The following is a 10,427-nucleotide window of genomic DNA, read 5'->3' as shown; positions in this document are numbered from 1 at the left end:
CTTGTGAATGTGCCTGACGTGGGCTTGTGAATGTGCCTGACGTGGGCTTGTGAATGTGCCTGACGTGGGCTTGTGAATGTGCCTGACCTGGGTTTGTGAATGTACCTGACGTGGGCTTGTGAATGTGCGTGCGTGCGTGCGTAATAGCAGATCAACAGTTTACTAGCCTATTGCTATTATTCAGAGCAGCAGTCGTACAAACAATGCCATATTAATCATACACCAAATTACTGTATCATTCAAATAACTATTATTTTTGGTACTTGTATATCAATTATCTCAATTGCTAGAGTAAATTTAAACTGTACTCATATATCTGGAATATGTGCAAGTGCAAAAAACTGTCAAAATTGCATTAACATGATGCTCGCTATCAGCAACCACGCGAATGATTCTTATCATGAATAGCTGAACTGCAACTTCGCATTGTCTTGTCAATCAAAGTCCTCTGCTCTAATGCTTGCATATTGATTATCTTTTTATTTTTAGGGCAAGAAAAACAGTGAAAAGGGAAAGGAGAAGGAAAAGAGCGAAGAAAGACGGGATAAAGAAAAAGAGTCATCTTCCACGGGAGGCACTATTAGTGGCAGTAGTAAATCAAAATCCAAAAGCAAAACAAGTCGACCAGCTAAGAAACAAAGAGTATAGTTATGGTGCATTGATTTCACCAAATGGCAAAAGAGGATATATCTGCAAAAGAAAATCCTGTTTATAGTTTAAGGACTTGAAATTTTTAAATACGTTGCCCTCTAAATTTTATAAGCCACGGAGGAAACGTAACAGCACTCATCGTGATTTCTGTGCATCCATAGATTGGAAATGTTGTTTAGCTAATGTTCTGTCGGAATGTGACCAGTGTTACATGAAAGATGTTACTTGTACAACATGTTTTTGTGTAAATAAGTGTATATATATATCAGTTTAACATGAGTCATGTATACTCTTCATATGTCTGTAGTTGGTCTATTCAAATGAAGTATACTGACTGGGTCACAGTAGTTAAATGTTAACTAACAGCAGAATTTTCCCTGAACACGGCTCAGTGTATTGAAAAGTGACATGTATAAAAGTGTTCCTTAGACAGCAACCTAAAATATAAACAAAGTATTACCTCTGTAAAATCAATTGCATCAATGCAAGTTTCCAGCTTGTAAAAGTGTAATGACGTATAATTGTTTTTGTATTTTCTTACAAACATAGTAAGCCTATAATGGGAGATATATGGGCAACCATTTTTACTTAAAATAATTCCCATTCGTTTAGGATAGTATGGTTTTATAGCGATACAGATATATCCAGTCATAATATATTTCAATAAAAATTCATGCAATACGTGTAAATTTGTGTTCGTTATGTTTGCATTCGACTGAATTCTGCTGTGGATGGATGAGGTAGAACTTGACTACAATCTACAAGCCAAGGTAGAGATGTCAATAGAGCTGGAGTTGTATGACATATGCAGAAGTGTCCTGTTCAATGATTTTATTATTTAAAAACATCCGTCTAAACCCACAGCATTTTATTATATTTATATTACAGTAGAAGTCTGAAAATCCGGACTGCTCAGGGATTGGATTTGGGTCGGTTTGGATTTTCCGGATTCCCGGGCAGTACTTTTAAAATTCAAGTTTAAGGATGAATAAAGAAGAGATGAACAGGAAAATTCTGATTTAATCAGGAAATTTTATTCAGGAAAAAAGTTTATTTATTAGCAAATACAGCATGCTTCATTTATCAAAACAAGTAGTTTTAAAGAATAATAAAGTCAACACTTGACAAAAATGAATAAACATTAAAAAAGTTTACTACAAAAAAGAGCATGTAGGCCCTAATGCTTGAAATCATGTTTAAAAAATGAACAGTGTAAAAAATACAGTAAACAAATGTCAATGAAAGCAGAAGTTATCTAAAAGTCCAGATTTTCAGGAGGTCAGGATTTCTGGCATCCGGATTTTTGGACTTTTACTGTATATAATTATATTACAATTGATATAATATCAAGAGTACAAAAAAAAATCTGTATCAAAATGTCTATTATGCATGGTACTCTTGATAATATTGATATCATATGATATGGTGCAGGATGCCTGTCTATGATAGGATAGATACCTTACATACCTACACACACTGTGACACAGATATAAATTATAAGCTTATATATACTATTTCGCCTAGTTTTTGAAGCAGAGCTCTGTAACACTCATAGTAATACATAGAGTCTACCTATATCATTTCTATGATAACACTTCTTCCTGTGAAAATTTATGCTATAAAATGAACGAAAAGAAAGTATTTAATTAACCTACCAGTAGATGTCTACACTGTACGAAGGCCAAGTGTCCATGGCGATGATAAACAACATGGCTGGATGGCGAGTTGAGTGAGTGAGTTGACTATATTCACAGTGATCACTGATTACATATTCGTGGTTTTAATTTAAATAACATAGAATTAGTGTATCATATTTATTTTCTCAGGCCTGCAAAATAGTCACAAATAAGAAGTCGTAATATCTGTTATATTACGGTATCAATCGCTCCGAAACGAAAGATGGCAGGCCGAAAGAAAGACAACGCAGCTTTTCAGGTGAGTGCACGGAGTGGGATTCGATTGTCTGCGTTCTGATTAGGGTTGATCCACCCTATTACCTTTTAATAACCACTGTTATATATTATTTAAGGTTAAACCCCATTTCATGAATTGGGCGTGTGCATGATAATGTAGCTGATTCAGTGATTGAGTGATTCATAATAATGACAATTATAATGTCAATCGTAAATTGTACGCTGTGGCTATATGCCCGGCAGCCGGGCACGGTCTTCGTTTTCCTAAATGCCCGGCAGTTCTTAACCCTAACTCTAACCCTAACCCTAAACCTAACAAAAACCCTAACTCTAGCCCTAAACCTAACCCTAACCCTAACCCTAATCCTAAACCTAACAAAAACCCTAACTCTAGCCCTAAACCTAACCCTAACCCTAACCCTAATCCTAAGTCTCTGATGCTAAAAACTCACTGGCCCAAACGAAATGAAGAGTCCCCTCCATCACCGCCCGCCGCTCAGAGGCATATATCTTAGTGATACTACGAATACAGATCTAAAATCTATGATAACATAGCTTTAGCCTATACGTAGTACCGAGTCAATAAAGATACAGCCCTGTTAACTTTAGATGACGTTCGCTATATTAACATATGTTATCATGGATATGCGCTCGAAGCGCGAGGTAGTGGTCGTGATGGCGGAGAGTGTGGGCGGGAGGGCCAGTGGAGGGGCTCTATAAATAGCCAAAAGCAGTTGCGCCGAGCCGATGGCGCGCTGCAGAGTGTCATCAATAATTCAAAGATGCATCATCCTTCGTGCGTGATAACTCACTCCTTGCAGTTGCTGAAAATCCCATGTATATTTCAGCAGGCGCAGATTTCGCCTCAGCGTGAGTTAACACATCTGCATTGAGCGTTGCCAGGCAATAATTATGATTAGAATAGGCCAAGCGTCACCCCCATTGCATAGCGTAATGGGCTGCCTACCACGCGAGCATGAGGTCCAATTACATGTGCTAATACAGCACGCGCTGCTTTTAAAATAGATGATTTAAGGAGCGTAAACCTGGCCTCAACGAACATTTGCCTTTGCAATTGAACTGTGCAACTGTTAGCCTCACATCCACATAGGAAACAAAAAGCAGTTCAGTCTCTTGTTACAGTCAACAATCATGTTAAGCCTTCTCTTGAGGGTCAAAAGCGGTTATTCGATCACCTTACTCTTCGCCATGTCAGCGGAAAAGTACATTCATGGTCCTTTCAATAAGCCATAAAAAGATGGTCTAGGTCACCCTGAAACAAAAAGTTTTTCCTCAATCGCTCCGTCAGACCATGTCCTCATAAAAATGTCAAAATCTGCTCTGTGCCCCCATTGACCTTTGACCTGTGACTCCATATTCGGCCACGAGTATGCGCTTTTCCTACCATATGCTACTACACCGACTATCACAAGCTAGTCGAGCCTTTAGATTCTGCCTGCCGCCAATTCTGCATTTCCTCCCTATACCTTAGTTAAGAGGACTTTTCCCCTTCTTTTACACCTCTGGACCTTTGACCCGCAGCTATTCGACATCCCAACTCTAGTTTTCGATTACCCCACGCCGAATAGTCGTACCGTACGTCGAGCCCCTTAGATTTGTGCCCACTGTGCAGCGACGCACGCCACGCCGGACGCCTTCTACGACACGAAGCACGCTTCATGCCGATGTTACAAGCTGCACTCTGACTATGTTCAGTAGAAGCTAAAACTGTACTCCTTAAGTTTGTCATGCCTTCCACATACAAACATACAAAACACCATTAAGCCCAACATTTAAACATTAGATTGCTAACTAACAAAACTTAGCCTATATAGATCGAAACGTGGCACTTTGTATAAGTCCAACATCGAGGATTTTAGCAAGGAATTTATTTTCATACCTCATCTAAATGTCTGTGTACGTTTTCATTCATTAAGCACATTCTTCTATTAATAGCTAGTGTCATCTTCTTCTTTTGTTGATTCTTAGAAGAATAATATTACTGTAGTTAGGAAATTACTCGGTGCTCAAAAAAATCTATACATTGCGAATATTAAGTAATTCTGCGTCATGAAGCTATAAAATAAATGTTAATTTATACACTAAATATTTTAATCGGCATTGTATATGCCAGTTTACTCTTAAGTTATTACTGAAATGGAGCCATGTAACATAATGCCAAAATAAATGTTACGTTCAAATTTTCGCTCACTTTTTTAATGAGTCACTGACCCATAATAATACTACAGGTTTTACCTGTCTGGTACACTTGCTTCTTCTGCCTCTGTCTGAGAATCTGGTTAATACAAATTTTCATAATTAATCAATACGATGTATCTGGTGTCGAGGTCAGAATTGATCTTGGCCCTAAAAAAAAAACTCCAGGTCGTTACGGACACCCACTAAAAATTGGTATATTGTTCCATGCACCTTCGAGAAAATGTGAGCAAATTCCGAGGTTACACGGCAGCTTGATGCAAAACGGCCCGGTCCGATATGTCTGCGCTGCCTAAATGCAGGTGTGTAAGCAAGGAACGGCGCTCATTTCGGTGTCGCGCAGGCCAATTTCAACTATCACTGGCAGATGACAGCCGTCCGGAGGGTGATGCCTGAAGAACTGCTTAGGAATATCATGAAAAGCTGGTCGTATCATGTCTCTGACGTCATCTGACATACAGCTGCGTGCTCATACACGTGCACGCGAAGGCAATCAAACACCGCCTCGAAGTTCATGTACGTTACTCATGAGAAAATGAGCATATACAGAGGGCTGTGGCCACATTAGTGTTAGCCATCGGAAATAAGTCTAAAATGAGAAAATCCGGTCTAAAATGTTGCCTAAAACTATCCTTAAAAAGGGTTGCACTATGTATAGAGCTTTGAACGAAGGAGTGTTTTAAACTTTTTCGTGTCATGCTAGTATATACTATCCTTTGAACTTCTGCATGAGACTTAAAACAGCGCTAACTGAACTAACCTTATTTTATGAATTCTCTCATGATAGGAAGGTCAATATGGGAATAGCTATGCCTGCATATGTGCGTGTTCTTCATGTGTGTATAAATTATGTGTTTATGCGCGCATTGTGGGTGGTGCATGTACATGTCTTGCGTGCGTGTGCATGCCATGCGTGTGGTAGACTACATATATAGTAGGAGCACACAACCTTTTTTGCACATTTTACTACCTAGTCCCTACTTGATATTATTAAATTAGTTAATAAAAGTTAAATGGTGTGCGTCAAATACAGGTGTTGTAGGCCCCGTGAGATCCTACTGTGCGTTGGTGTTGTCCGCTCGCCGATGATTGCGCCATGCCTGGCTGGTTGATTAGGGCGGCGTTGATCACCCCACGTGTTGCTGTTCTTGGAAGTGGCAGCGGGCCGATCCTCATCGTTCATGACTTTTGCTTTGTTCGTTAATCGCCACTCGTTTACCGGTTTGACCGATCTTATTAGTACTATTATGATTGCTTTTTTTTATTATTATTATATTGTTAGTAGACTATCTACCAGACAGAATTGGCGAAGCCCCCGATATGTGGGTTATGGTGCCGGCCGTCATTGGCACGGCTTCGAGCCCGCGGTGTGTTTTAATCCAGCCGTGATGCAGGTCCACTACATTATTTTTTTAGTGTGTGAAAATGCTTCACTTGTTTTACTGAGTTCTGCCTTTTGCAGTATTTTATTTGAATCGAGGATTCGGTAACGAGGCATTGGTTTTAAAATTTAGGATGAGGCGCTGTGATTATCGTGAGGTGGTAAATTGCTGTTACCAGCCTCTGGATCCCAGGGTGCCCCAAATATGTTTGTGCCTTTAACATTTTCTTTTCCCTTTATAGATGTTTGGTACTACGTTTGAGGTACTTGGTTCGTTATGAGTTATGATTGTACTGCTCGATGAATGACACAGATGTATTATGCATGATGTGGGGTCCTCTAGTGTTAAACAATAGTTTAAGTTACTATGTTTATTGTTGGTTCGTTGAAGTCGCACCGTTATATTTAATTCTTATAGCGGGTGATCTTGCAGAGCTGTCACAGCTGGGAGCTTGCCCGGTATATAATCTGTGCTATCTTGTCTTATTTCGCCTTGATCCCACCTGACGGAGTCGCGTTCATGCGCGCGATAGTTGCTACTCTCGTCGGGTTTGGTTATTGAGCGTTTCGTTTCCACGTTTATAACTTGTGCGCTATTGTCGCCGATTTGTTAAGTGTCTGGATGAGGCCGAAGAGAGTGGAGCGTGGGTTTCGTTGGTGCTGGTGCTTACTTTAGGTGATTATTGTTTCAGCGTTCGTATTGGGGTCTGGCCACTCGCGTTATTCAACTAATCTTGAAAAGTATATATAAATTCTAAAAACACAAGCTTCTAGAACTGATATTACTTGAGGTGGTGATAGATTCAGCGACTAGCATCAGGGTTGATCGTGTGCGGGCTGTGCGGTGATTGGCTGGCAGTTGCCATTGAGTGATGACTGAAACAAATCATGACAGACGAGGTAGTTATATTATACAATCAAGGCTTCATTTAAGGGGCGCGATCCGCGCTTCTCGCTCTATCGCCGCGACCTAGAATTGGGGGGTTCTTGGCCGATTGCGGTTCGTGACCGCGCATTCACTCGCTTCCTCATAAGAACGTAGTTGCGATCGCGCGCATCCAAACAGTTGTCTATTCTTATTTGTTGAATAGGCGCTTCTGCGTTCTCATGTAGGTGGTGACAATAAAGGTGTGAGCTAGACACACACTTTAAATTGTTCGTGTCGAATGATAGACTGAAGACGTTATGCAGAGGTAATCATGTCTGGGTTACTACCTTGCCGTTTAAGTAGCTGAAACCAATAATATATAAAATACATATCTAACTACAGGCAGCTTCCATCGAGATAAGTCACCCCGGCGGTAATCTCGTACTACATTCGATAGCACAAGTTACTGACTGTTTTCTTACTATACGTGCGTCGAGAAAGTGACGTTTCTGCTTCGTGAGAAATAGTGCGCATAGGGTTGTAGGCGGTACACATAAGTTAGCTATATGTACAAATTAATGTGTGTGCTTCAGTGGTTGGTTGATGCGGATCTTCGTGTGTGTATTGTCATTTGTTTCTCTCTGACATAGTGCAGGCGTTATCAATGGATTATATATCTCTATTATGGCGATCTGAAATCATGCAATAGAATAGAAGGCGAAGTCTTATTATGTTTTACACTACCGATAAGCCTTGTTTTGGTAAATCTGTGTAGCTTTAGGTTGGTAGGTAATTTTTTTTGAAATGTGCTTTGGTTGGCGGATTTTAGCCTTCTGAAATTAGGTAGTGTACCTTGAGTCCGTTTTTCCGTGGTTGTCGTAGCGTAGCCGGACGGGGCTTAGATGGGTCAGGCTGATTGGGGGAAAGCGTCGGACAGCGGTGAGCCGCTAGGTCGGCGTTTTTTTATGGTTAGCTAATTGTTATTTCTGTCCGTCGGGTTGCCTGTTACTCCGCAGCTTGCCTTGTCTGGCGGCGCATTTGAAGCAAGCGGTGGTCACGGCTCGTCGTGCACGCCGCGCGTCCCGGCCCAGGAGGATGGCGATTACCGCGGGCTCCGCCGGCCGACCGGTCTGTTTGGTTTGGTTCGTCTGCGGCTGTTTTTTGTAACGCCGCTCCTGGATGTGTCGCTGTTTCTTTCCTTCCTCCGTAGCGTGGCGCCTTGGCGTCGCGCAGGCGGACTCTCGCGGGTTGTGAATCTTGTGCGTACGGCTGGGTAGCATTGTATGCCTCTTTGTTCCGTTCGGGGCCCGTTTTGCCTGTGTATGGCGGTCTTTGGGTTCGGGTGAGGTTCCCCGTGACTATGTGTGTTGTATGAAAGAATTGTATTTCTGAGCGAAGCGTTGATCGGATGGACGATGAATCGCGTGTGAAGATAGTTCATTGATATTCAGACCAGATTATAGCATGAGTATACAACTCCAATTTGTCGTTGTCTGTATGTTCGGCTCTCGCTGGAGTAGACTGTTAGTAGGACTGAGTCATCGCATTCCCCATCATCGACACCTCAAGATGGCTTGATGGGAAGCGCTCCTCGAAGTGAGGTCCAATCTTCGCCTGGTTGTCTAACATGTGTCGTGAGTTTACGTGAATTCTGTCCCATTGCATGCACTCTTAGCTGTGGATTTTGTACGGAGCTCTCCCATCCATGCCTCTTACCAGGGCCACGCCTGGTCGTAGATTCTGGCGCAGCGCGCGAGATGAGAGCCCCTATGGTGTCTAGCGGTGAGTCAGTTAGTACGTCCTCCATGTAGCTTTCAATCTTCTGATAAGCTCTGTTTATCATACACTACAAATATGTGTGCTGTATGTCGTCCGTTCTGTGCTATCGTGCCCAGCCGGCGTCGCGTTGCTGGCGCTTCCTGGCTCTGGTTAATGATAGAGCCAAGTTTTTGTTTAATGTTGATAAGATCGCATGGCTTGTGTGGTGGCGTCGATGTTCTTCTTTGCCCAGATGAGATCTTCGTGTTTGACTTCATAATTCGTATCCTGTTGTTTTCGTTTGGTGCCCGCTGACTGTCCCTCGTGTGATTCGGTGCTTTTTGTGGGTGATGGTGTGTGGCGGCCAGGGTCCTTTGATCCGTCACATCTTTCAGGCGTGTGATTCGGACGACAGCGGCTTTTGGTGCGTACCGCGCGACATGACCTTTTGGCGTGATATGTGGCCAATGCTTTATCATAAATTTTACTGTCATACGTCTTTTGCTTGTTTATGTGGGTGCGCTCTGTGTGTGTGGTGTGTGTGTGGTGTGAGTGGGTTGTGTGTGTGTGTGTCCGTCGTCTGAGTGCTGGCTGCTTGTAGTGTATTGTTGTTGTGCGCTTGGCTGTGCCCATTCGTGGGCTGTGCAGTGTGCTTGCGGTGCAGTGCGGCGATGTGCGTTCTGGGCATGTGGGTGTGTGTGTGGAACCACAAAATTTTCTCGAGTCGCCTCGTTGGATTTGTGCCTTTTGTTTCTGTCGTCGTCTGCGTAGAGTGTGACTGGTGTGTTGCGTCTTCGTTCTTTTTGTTACTCACTTTACAAGTGCTTCTCAAGCAAGGGTTGGTGAGCATTGATCCTGTCATGTGGAACGTTTACTAGCTTTTCCTCCCTCTAAGATTGAGACATCTGGTCCCATATAAGCAAAAATCTTAACAACCATTGACACCTCGGATTAGTAATCAATTAGTTTCGCTTACAACGACTGCGGTAGCCTTACCATTATTATTGGATCATCTCATCATATACACACAATACATCTCTATGTTCTGATAGCTCTACTATCTAGCTAAAGACGAGCACGGGCTCTCGCACTCCCCTGCGTTACACGACCTTCCCAGCAAGCCACTCAACGTATTTTTTTGCCCTTTGATTATTTGGCAATACAGTACATCTTATCAAAAGCATGAAAAACACATGATTGTATGAGGCATTATCGCTGTAGCGATCAATTGTAGGTCGGTCTATGTGTCGTCGATTTTAATGAATAGTAAGAAGTTGTTACCATTATGAGATTTTATGAATTACAGTACAGCTATGGTTTCACAGAACCAAACCTTTTGAGATCCGCATTGAATGGACTACCGATATTTTTGCAATCAACATAACCACCCGAAGCAAATGTTGAGGAAGGTCCACTCCCACCGTTCCAACTATTAACCCTTTTTGAAAAGCTGCTCTTCTCAAGCCTTTCTACATGGAATCCACACCATTTTTGATTACACATCCAGCGAGACGTATCTTAAATTAAAAAAAAAAAAACAGTTATGTCTTATTCAATGTATATTCATTGTAGTCTTATATACTACACTACACTGTCTAACTTGCTCTACGCTGCTATCTACTAATATGAATGATGATAA

At 41.9% G+C, this 10,427-nt stretch overlaps 1 protein-coding gene across 1 annotated transcript in view; it reads left to right on the top strand.

The window, feature by feature from the left end:
• LOC106804822 (thioredoxin domain-containing protein 3 homolog) overlaps positions 1–10,427 on the top strand; it is a 28,328-nt gene that overhangs the window by 8,993 nt on the left and 8,908 nt on the right. The window lies entirely within an intron of this gene.

The sequence above is a fragment of the Priapulus caudatus genome, unplaced genomic scaffold (assembly GCF_000485595.1).
Source record: "Priapulus caudatus unplaced genomic scaffold, Priapulus_caudatus-5.0.1 Scaffold89, whole genome shotgun sequence".
Classification (NCBI taxonomy): domain Eukaryota; kingdom Metazoa; phylum Priapulida; class Priapulimorpha; order Priapulimorphida; family Priapulidae; genus Priapulus; species Priapulus caudatus.
This window is presented reverse-complemented; position numbering and strand designations above follow the sequence as displayed.